Raw genomic sequence first — 9,523 nt, forward strand, 5'->3', positions numbered from 1 at the left:
ACTAGAGAGCTGTCAGGTCTTTAGAACCGAGGTTTTTAGACACCTGCCCAAGAGCTGTAACTCTGAATGGTGTCATGAGCAGAGGAATCTTGACCTCCAAGGTCCACACCAAGAGCAGTAATACTTACTGTCTTCAGGGGCTGAGGAATCCCCACAGCTAGGCCTTGTCTGTAAACTACAATGCCAGACACAGGCAAACACTGAGGAAGTCCTCAGCCTACCTCAGAAGTGTACTTGTAGAGCCAAGGGTCATCATACCTGAGACCCACATAAAAACTGGAACACTAGAGATCACCACCTGCTTGTACTCCTCCCATGTGATTTTGCTTTGTTTCTGTGAGGCAAGGTCCTACTCTAGCTCAGGCTGACTTGGAACTCACTCTGTAGTCCAGGTTGGTCTTGAACCCACAACAACCCTCCTACCTTAGCTCCCAAATGGTATTAAAGGCTTGTGCCATCATGTCCTGCTTTACTGGCACCTGACCAATGCTAGTACTTGCTATTGCCAATCAGGAGGGAAACAGAAGCTGCCAAAGACCAGCTCCTGAAGAGCTCCTCCTACCTGCCTGATTCCTTTTCTTTATTTATGGCATTTTCAATCTCTGTCAATTCCTGTCCCTTCTATCCCTTCCTTCCCCCCTGTATTTTTCTTCCTTCTCCTTATATGTCACAAGTAACTTTTTGCCCATCCCTCCCCCCTCTTCCGGCTCATTTCCTTATAATCATTTTTGGTATAGTCCTATATTTATAGGTTTTGTCCACATTTGCCCCTTATATGTAATACTTATAGTTACATCAGAGGGAACATGTGATTTTGGTCTTTCTGAGTTTGAGGCACTTTCCAGATCTATTTTCCTGAAAATTTCATAACTTCATTTTTCCATATGAAATAGAATTCCACTGTGAATATGTACCCTATTTTTATGATCTACTCATTTGTCACTGGGCATCTAGGCCATTTCCAATTTCAGCTATTGCAAATAGAGCTTCAGTAAACATGATCTACAAGCATCTCTGTGTTAGAGTGGCGTCGTGAGTGCAAATGCCCAAGAGTGGTATGACTGGGTCATATGGGAGGTCTAGTTCTAACTTGAGATACCTCCATACTGATTTCCATAATGGCTATCTTAGTTTGCATTCCCACCAAAAGTGGGTGATAATTCTTCCCCCACCACCATTTGTTGTCTATTTTCTTGGTGATAGCCATTCTGACTGAGGTAAGATGCTATCTAAAAGTTGTTTTGAGGGGCCGGAGAGATGCCTCAGTAGTTAAGGCACTTGCCCATAAAGCCTAATGACCCAAGTTCAGTTCTCCAGTACCCACATAATGCCAGATGCACAAACTTGTACATGCATGTGGAGTTTGTTTGCAGGGGCTAGAGGCCCTGGTTGTGCATGCCTTTCAACCCCCCTGCCCCCACCCCAGATCTCAGCCTCCCTCTGTGTCTCTGTTCTTGACAGAAAACATGATGGTAGGGGCTAAAGAGATGGCTAAGTGGTTAAAGGCACTTCTTTGCAAACCCTGAAAGCCTGGGTTTGATTTCCCAGTAACCATGTACTGCCAGACCCACAAAGTGGCATATGAATTTTGAGTTTGTTTGCAGCAGCAAGAGACACTGGCATTCCCATATACACACTCTCCCTTCTTCCCTCCCTTCCTCTCCTCTCTTCTCTGTTGTAGGCATGATGGTGTACACCTTTAATCCCAGCAGAGGATTAAACTACATAGTGAATTCCAGGACAGCCAAAAATTGTTTTGATTTGCATTTTCCTAGTGGCTTAGTGAGGTTGAACATTTTCTTAAGTATTTGCTATTTGTTTCTTCTTTTTTTTTTTTCTTTCGGTTTTTTGAGGTAGGGAACCGCTTTAGTCCAGGCTGACCTGTAATTCACTATGTAGTCTCAGGGTGGTCTTGAACTCACGGTTATCCTTCTACCTCTGCCTCTCAAGTGCTGCGATTAAGGGCATGTGCCAGGGCTAGAGAGATGCTTTAGCGATTAAGCACTTGCCTTTGAAGCCTAATGACCCCAGTTCGAGGAGTCAATTCCCCAGGACCCACATTAGCCAGATGCCCAAGGGGGCACTCACATCTGGAGTTTGTTTGCAGTGGTTGGAAGCCCTGGCACACCCATTCTGTCTTTCTCTCTGTCGCTCTCAAATAAATAAAATTAAATTAAAAAAAAAAAGGCATGCACCACGATGCCCATCTTTTGTTAACATTTTTATTTATGAATAGAAGTTGTGTGTGCCGCAGGACCTCTTGTGGCAACAAATAAATTCCACATGCATGATCCACTTTGTGTGTTTGGTTCTGTGTAAGTACTGGGGAATTGAACCCTGGCCAGCAGGATTTACAAGCAAGTGCCTTTAACCATTGAGCAGTCTCAATCTCCCCAGTCCTAATCTGGCCCCATCTGAAGTAGGGTTGACAAAGATTTTCTCCCATTCTATATGCTGTTCACTTTCGTGATGGTTTCTTTTGCTATGCAGTAACTTTAATTTCATATAGTTTCATTAGTTGATTCTTGGGACTGTTTCCTGTGCTATTGGGAGTCCGAGGCAGGTGGTACACAACTTTAATCCTAGCACTCAGGAGATAGATAGAAGGATCAGTGAGTTCAAGGCCACCCTGAGACTACAGTGAGACCCTACCTCAAAAAAACAAACAACAAAACAATTAAGTTCTTGCCTATGACTATATCCTGGAACATACTCCCTTTTTTTAGGGGGGAACATGGTTTTCAAGGTAGGGTCTCACTCTAGCCCAGGCTGACCTGGAATTCACTATGTATTCTCAGGGTGGCTTCATAGTGATCCTCCTGCCTTTGTCTCCCAAGTGCTGAGATTAAAAGCATGTGCCACCACACCTAATTCATATTCCCTAATTTTTCCTCTAGTACTTTGTTTCTGATTTCAGATTGAGGTCCTAGATCCATTTTGACTTGATAATTGTATAGGGAGAGAGGTATGGATCTAATTCCATTCTATACATGAATATCCAGTTTTTGGTTTTTGTTGTGTTTTGGTTTTTTGAGATAGGGTCTTGCTCTAGCCCCGACTGACCTGGAATTCACTCAGTAGTCTCAGAGTGGCCTTGAACTCACAGCAAACCTACCTCTGCCTCCCAAGTGCTGGGATCAAAGGCATGTGCCACCACACCCAGCTTAAGCTGTCTGTAAAAAAACAAATTTGTGGACTAGAGAGATGGCTTAGCAGTTAAGGCGTTTGCCTGCAAAGCGAAAGGACCCAGGTTTGATTCCCCAGGACCCACTTTAGCCAGATGCACAAGGGGACACATGCATCTGGAGTTTGTTTGCAGTGGCTGGAAGCCCTGGCATGCCCATTCTCTCACTCCCTCTTTCTCTGTCAAATAAACAAACAAACATATTTGTGAGGGAGAGACAGAGAATAAGTATGGACCAGGGCCTCCAGCCACTACAAATGAACTCGATGCATGTGCCACTTTGTGGACCTGGCTTTATATGGGTGCTGGGGAACTGAACCCAGGCAGTCAGGCCTTGCAAGCAAGCCCCTTTAGCTGCTGAGCCATCTCTTCAGCCCAGCTTTTTTTTTTTTTTTATTATTCCCCTTGTGGCCTACTTATCAAAGATTTTATGGCCAAAGCATTCTGGCTTTATTTCTGGACCTTCTCTTCTGTTCCATTGGTCTATATGACTGTTTTGGTGCCAGTACCATGATGTCTTTATTGCTATTGCTCTATAGGGTAATTTGAGAGCTAGCATGGTAATATCTCCTGCTGTGGTGGTATTCTTTTTTTTTTTTTTTTTTTTTTGAGAGAAAGAGAATAGGGGGAGGAAGAAAATGGGTGTGCCAGGGGCTCCAGCCACTGCAAATGAACTCCAGACACATGCATCACCTTGTGCATCTATCTGGCTTATGTGGGTCCTGGGGAATCAAACTGAGGTTCTTCCGCTTTGTAGGCAAATGCCTTAACCCCCCATGCTGTGTTATTTTCCTTAGGATTGTTTTGTTAGTCGTGGTCATTTATGGTTACATAAAAATTCATGGGGTGTTGGAGAGATGGCTTAGTGGTTAAGGTGTTTGCCTGCAGAGCCAAAAGACCTTGGTTTCTTTTTTGTTTGTTTTGTTTTGTTTTTTGAGGTAGGGTCTTGCTCTGACCCAGGCTGACCTGGAATTTAAATTCACTATGTAGTCTTGGGCTGGCCTCAACTCACAGCAATCCTCCTACCTCTGCCTCCAGAGTGCTGGGATTAAAGGCATGTGCCAACACGCCCTGCTTATTATTATTTGAGAGAGAGGGAGGCAGATAGAAAGAATGGGTGTGCCAGGGCCTCTAGCCACTGCAAACAAACTCCAGACAAAGGTTCCACCTTATATGCATCTGGCTTACTTGGGTACTGGGGAGTCAAACTTGGGTCCTTAGGCTTTGGAGGCAAGAGCCTTAACTACTAAGCCATCTCTCCAGCCTTGTTTTTATTTTTATTCCACTATGAATTAGTAAAGATACAAAAGATTACCTCAGTTATTTATATTTGTTAAAGTTTGTTTTGTGGCCCATTATGTGATCTTTTTTAGAGAAGATGCTGGGTCTGGAGGGATGATGACATTCTATTTGTTACCTTGACACTGCCATTCTAAGAGCAGTGAAGTAATATCTTATTGTGGGTTTTATCTGCATTTTCTTATCTAGTGCTGAGAATATTTTTATATTGATACTCCTGTGGTTATTTGTATGCATATCAGGCTTTCTGCAATGAAGTCAGAGGAGCTCCTTATGTTTTTTGAATATTACCCTTCTTTTATTTTTATTACTTTTTTGGTTTGTTTTTGTGAGGTAGGGTCTCTAAGCCAGGCTGAACTGGAATTTACTATGTAGTCTCAGGGTGGCCTCGAACTCATGGTAATCCCCCTACCTCTGCCTCCAGAGGCGTGTGCCACCGCACCCAGCTGATTACCCTCTTGTAGATACATAGTTTGCATTTTTTTTCTTGCACTCTGTAAGTTGTATGAATATGTCCCCTTTGCTGTGTAGCATTTTTAGTTTGGTGTAATCCCATTTATCTTCCTGCTTTGTCTATCTGCCTTAGGGTGTGATATTCAAAAAATTATTGTAATGGCCAATATTATGCTTTTTTCATTTTCTTCTAGAAATTTTCAGTTATATATTCAGCCTACTTTGATTTGTACGTTAGTGAATCAGTTTCACTCTTTAGCATATGGATACTCAATTTCCCTTGCATTTTAAAAATATTTTGTTTAATTGACGAGCCAGGTGTGGTGGTGTACACCTTTAATCCCAGCACTTGGGAGGCAGTGGTAGGTGGATCGCCGTGAGTTTGAAGCCACCTGAGATTACATAGTGAATTCCAGGTCAGCCTGGGCTAGAGTGAGACCCTACCTTGAAAAATAAAAAAATTAAAAAAATTGTGTTTATTTGCAGTAAAGGCAGATAGAAAGAATGGGCATGCCACAGTTTCTAGCCAGTGCAAATGAACTCTAGACGAATGCGCCACCTTGTGCATCTTGTTTTATATGGGTACTAAAGAATCAAACCTGGGTCCTTTGGCTTTGCATGCAAGCACCTTAACCACTATGCAATCTCTCCAGCCCTCTGTACATTTTTTGAAGATATGTTTAACTTTTTGTTATTTTCCTTCATTGCATTGTGTTGTAGAAAGGCCTTACCACACAATCATAAAGCTAATCTCATATTTTCCTTGGTATTTCATGTTTTATTATTTTAAATTGGCAAGCAGAGAGAGAAGACAGAGAGAATGGGTGCACCAGGACCTCCAGCTGCTGCAGATTCCAGATACATGTACCATTTTGTGCATCTGGCTTTACATGGATACTGGTGAATTAAACCCTGGTTGTCACTAAGCTTTGCAGGCAAGTGCCTTAACTGCTGAGCCATCTCTCCAGCCGTAGTACTTCATGTTTGTTTGTTTTTATTAACAACTTCCATGATTATAAAAAATATCCCATGGTTTTGTCTCTTTTTTTTTTCAAGGTAGGGTCTTGCTCTAGCCCAGACTGGCCTGGAATTCATTGTATAGCCTCAGGGTGGCCTTGAACTCATGGCAATCCTCCTACCTCTGCCTCCCAAATGCTGGGATTAAAGGCATGTATCACACCCAGCTCTTTAGGATTTTGACACAGGAACTAGCTGGCCCATGAACTCTGGGGTTCTCCCAATTCTGCCCCTTTCCATTGCTGTGGGTGAATTGGGATTATAGATGTTGCATTATGTGTGCCACCACCCCCGGCTTAGTAAGTGATTTTCATCACCAAGTGCTCTCCACAGCTCATGAGAAGTTACCTTAACAAAATATACATGGGCTAATAAAATGAGGGTAGTTTTTTTTTTTTTTTTTTTTTTTAAGGTGTGCACCATCACGCCTGGCCTAATTCTATTTATTTGCAATCAGAGAGAGAGAGAAAGAATGGCACACCAGGGCCTCTAGCCACTGCAAACTAACTCCAGATGCATGTGCCCTTGTGCATCTGGCTTACGTGGGGGTCCTGGGGAATCCAATCTGGGTCCTTTGGCTTCGCAGGAAACGCCTTAACCCCTAAGCCATTTCTCTAGCCCGAAGATAGTTCTTAAAAGATTTTTTTTTTTACAGCTGAGTGTAGTGGCACACATCTTTACTTAGCACTCCCAGAGGTAGAAGGATCTTTGTTGAGTTGGAGGCCAGAGTGAGACTACATAGTTAATTTCAGGTCAGCCTGGGCTAGAGAGATCCTACATAAAAAATAAAAAAACAGCTGGGTATGGTGGTGCACACCTTTAATCCCAGCACTCAGGAGGCAGAGGTAGGAGGATTGCCATGAGTTCAAGGCCACCCTGAGATGACAGAGTTAATTCCAGGTCAGCCTGGACCAGAGTGAGACCCTACCTCAAAAAAACAAAAAATAAACTAACAGCCTGGTGTGGTGGTGCATGCCCCTTTAATCCCAGTACTCAGGCAGCAGAGGTAGGAGGATCTCTGTGAATTCAAAGTCAGCCTGGAACTAGAGTGAGTTCCAACTCAGCCATAAGTAGAGGCTCTACCTCAAAGAAAAAAAAAGAATTTTTTTTAATGGCCAGTGCCATGAGGGAAAACACATTCAGCCTCAGTAGCCATCAGAGAAACACACATTAAAACTACATTAGATTGGGCATGTTGGCACATGCTTTTAATCCCAACACTCGGGAGGCAGAGGTAGAAGGATGGCTATCAGTTTGATGCCACCCTGAGAACACAGAGTGAACTCCAGGTCAGCCTGGGCTACAATGAGATCTTACCTTGAAAAAAACTACATTGAGCCAGGTGTGGTGGCGCACGCCTTTAATCCCAGCACTCAGGAGGCAGAGGTAGGAGGATCACTGTGAGTTTGAGGCCACCCTGAGAATCCATAGTGAATTCCAGGTCAGCCTGGGCCAGAGTGAGAACCTACCTCGAAAAAACAACAACAGTAAAAAAACTACATTGAAAGGCTGAAGAGATGGCTTAGCAGTTAAGGCACTTGCTTGAGAAGCCTAAGAGCTTGGGTTCAATTTCCCAGTACCCACATAAGCCAGGTGCACAAGGCTGCACATGTATCTGGAATTGGTTTGCAGTGGCTAAAGGCCCTGGCGAACCCATTCTCTATCTCTCAAATAAATAAAATGTTTAGAAAACAAGGGCTAGGTCAGGTATGGTGACACACACCTTTAATCCTATCACGCAGGAGGCAGAGGTAGGAAGATCACTGTGAATTCAAAGCCATCCTGAGACTACACAGTGAATTCCATGTCAGCCTAGGCTAGAACATCTCCAGACCCTACGTCTAAAAACAAAAACCAAGGGTTTAGAGAGAGATGACTTAGCAATTGAGGCACTTGCCTGCAAAGCTCAAGGACCCAGGTTGGATTCCTGAGGACCCACATAAGCCAGATACACAGGGTAGCACATGCATCTGGAGTTTGCTTACAGCAGCTGGAGACCAGGTGCGCCCATATTCTGTCTCTCTATCTCTGCCTCTGCTTGCAAATAAAATTTTAAGAAATTTTTTTTTCAGATGAGGAATTTTTATTAACATTTTCCATGATTATAAAATATATCCCATGGTAATTCCCTCCCTCCCCACCCCCACACTTTCCCATTTGAAATTCCATTCTCCATCATATTACCTCCCCATTACAATCATTGTAATTACATATATACAATATCAACCTATTAAGTATCCTCCTCCCTTCCTTTCTCTACCCTTTATGTCTCCTTTTTAACTTACTGGCCTCTGCTACTAAGTATTTTCATTCTCATGCAGAAGCCCAGTTTAACAAATTTTTAAATGAGTGGTGAGGCTGGATAGATGGCTTAGTGGTTAAGACGCTTGCCTACAAAGGCTAAGGACCCAGGCTCAACTCCCCAATAGCCACATAAGCCAGATGAACAAGGTGGCGCATAAGTCTGGAGTTCTATTACAGTGCCCAGAGGCTCTGGTGTGCTAATTTTCTCTCACATAAAATTTTTTTAAAAATTAAAAAATGAGGGGTAAGTTATATTATTTGCAGGAAAATGGACGCAGTTGGAGATAATATTAAGTGAATAAAATGTCTCAGAAAGACAAGTATCACATTTTCTCTCATTTGTGGGTCCTAGATCTTATATACATACAAAAATCATATATACAAGAGCCAGGCATGGTGGCACACACCTTTAATTCCAGCACTCAGGAGGTGCAGAGGTAGGAAGACCACCGTGAGTTCAAGACCACCCTGAGACTATATAGTGAATTCCACCAGATCAGTCTGGGCCAGAGTGAGACCCTACCTCGAAAAACCAAAAAAAATCATATACGTAGCTGATATGAAAGCAGAAGCAAAACACAGAGAACAAAGGGGAGTTATAGGAGGGGATGAGAGAGAGAAGGCAGCAAGAAATGGGGGAATATACTCAACATGGAATATATCCTTGATGGAAATGGACTTAACTCAGTTAAACAAAATTTTAAGCTGGGAGCTGGGCGTGGTGGCGCACATCTTTAATCCCAGCACTCGGTAGGCAGAGGTAGGAGGATCACCTTGAGTTTGAGGCCACCCTGAGACTCCATAGTGAATTCCTGGTCAGCCTGAGCTAGAGTGAAACCCTACCTCGAAAAACCAAAAATTTAAGCTGGGTATGATGACACATGCCTTTAATTCCAGCACTTAGGGGACAGAGGTAGGAGGATCACTGTAAATTCGAGGCCACTCTGAGACTACATAATGAATTCCAGGTCAGCCTGGACTAGAGTGAAACCCTACCTTGAGATACCAAAAAAATTAAAACTGAAAGATAAATAACCCAAAGTAGACTGAACAAATAAGGAATTTAATATCTTACATAATAAAAAGTAAAGCAGGGCTGGAAAAATGGCTCAGCAGTTAAGGCGCTTGCTTGTAGAGCCTAGACCTGGGTTTAATTCTCAGTTCCCACATAAAGCCAGATGCACAAAGTGGCGCATGCATCCAGAGGTCATTTGCAGTGTCAGAAAGCTCTGACGCACATATTCTCTTATTGCTCTGCTTACAAAT

The sequence above is a fragment of the Jaculus jaculus genome, chromosome 7 (assembly GCF_020740685.1).
Source record: "Jaculus jaculus isolate mJacJac1 chromosome 7, mJacJac1.mat.Y.cur, whole genome shotgun sequence".
Taxonomy (NCBI): domain Eukaryota; kingdom Metazoa; phylum Chordata; class Mammalia; order Rodentia; family Dipodidae; genus Jaculus; species Jaculus jaculus.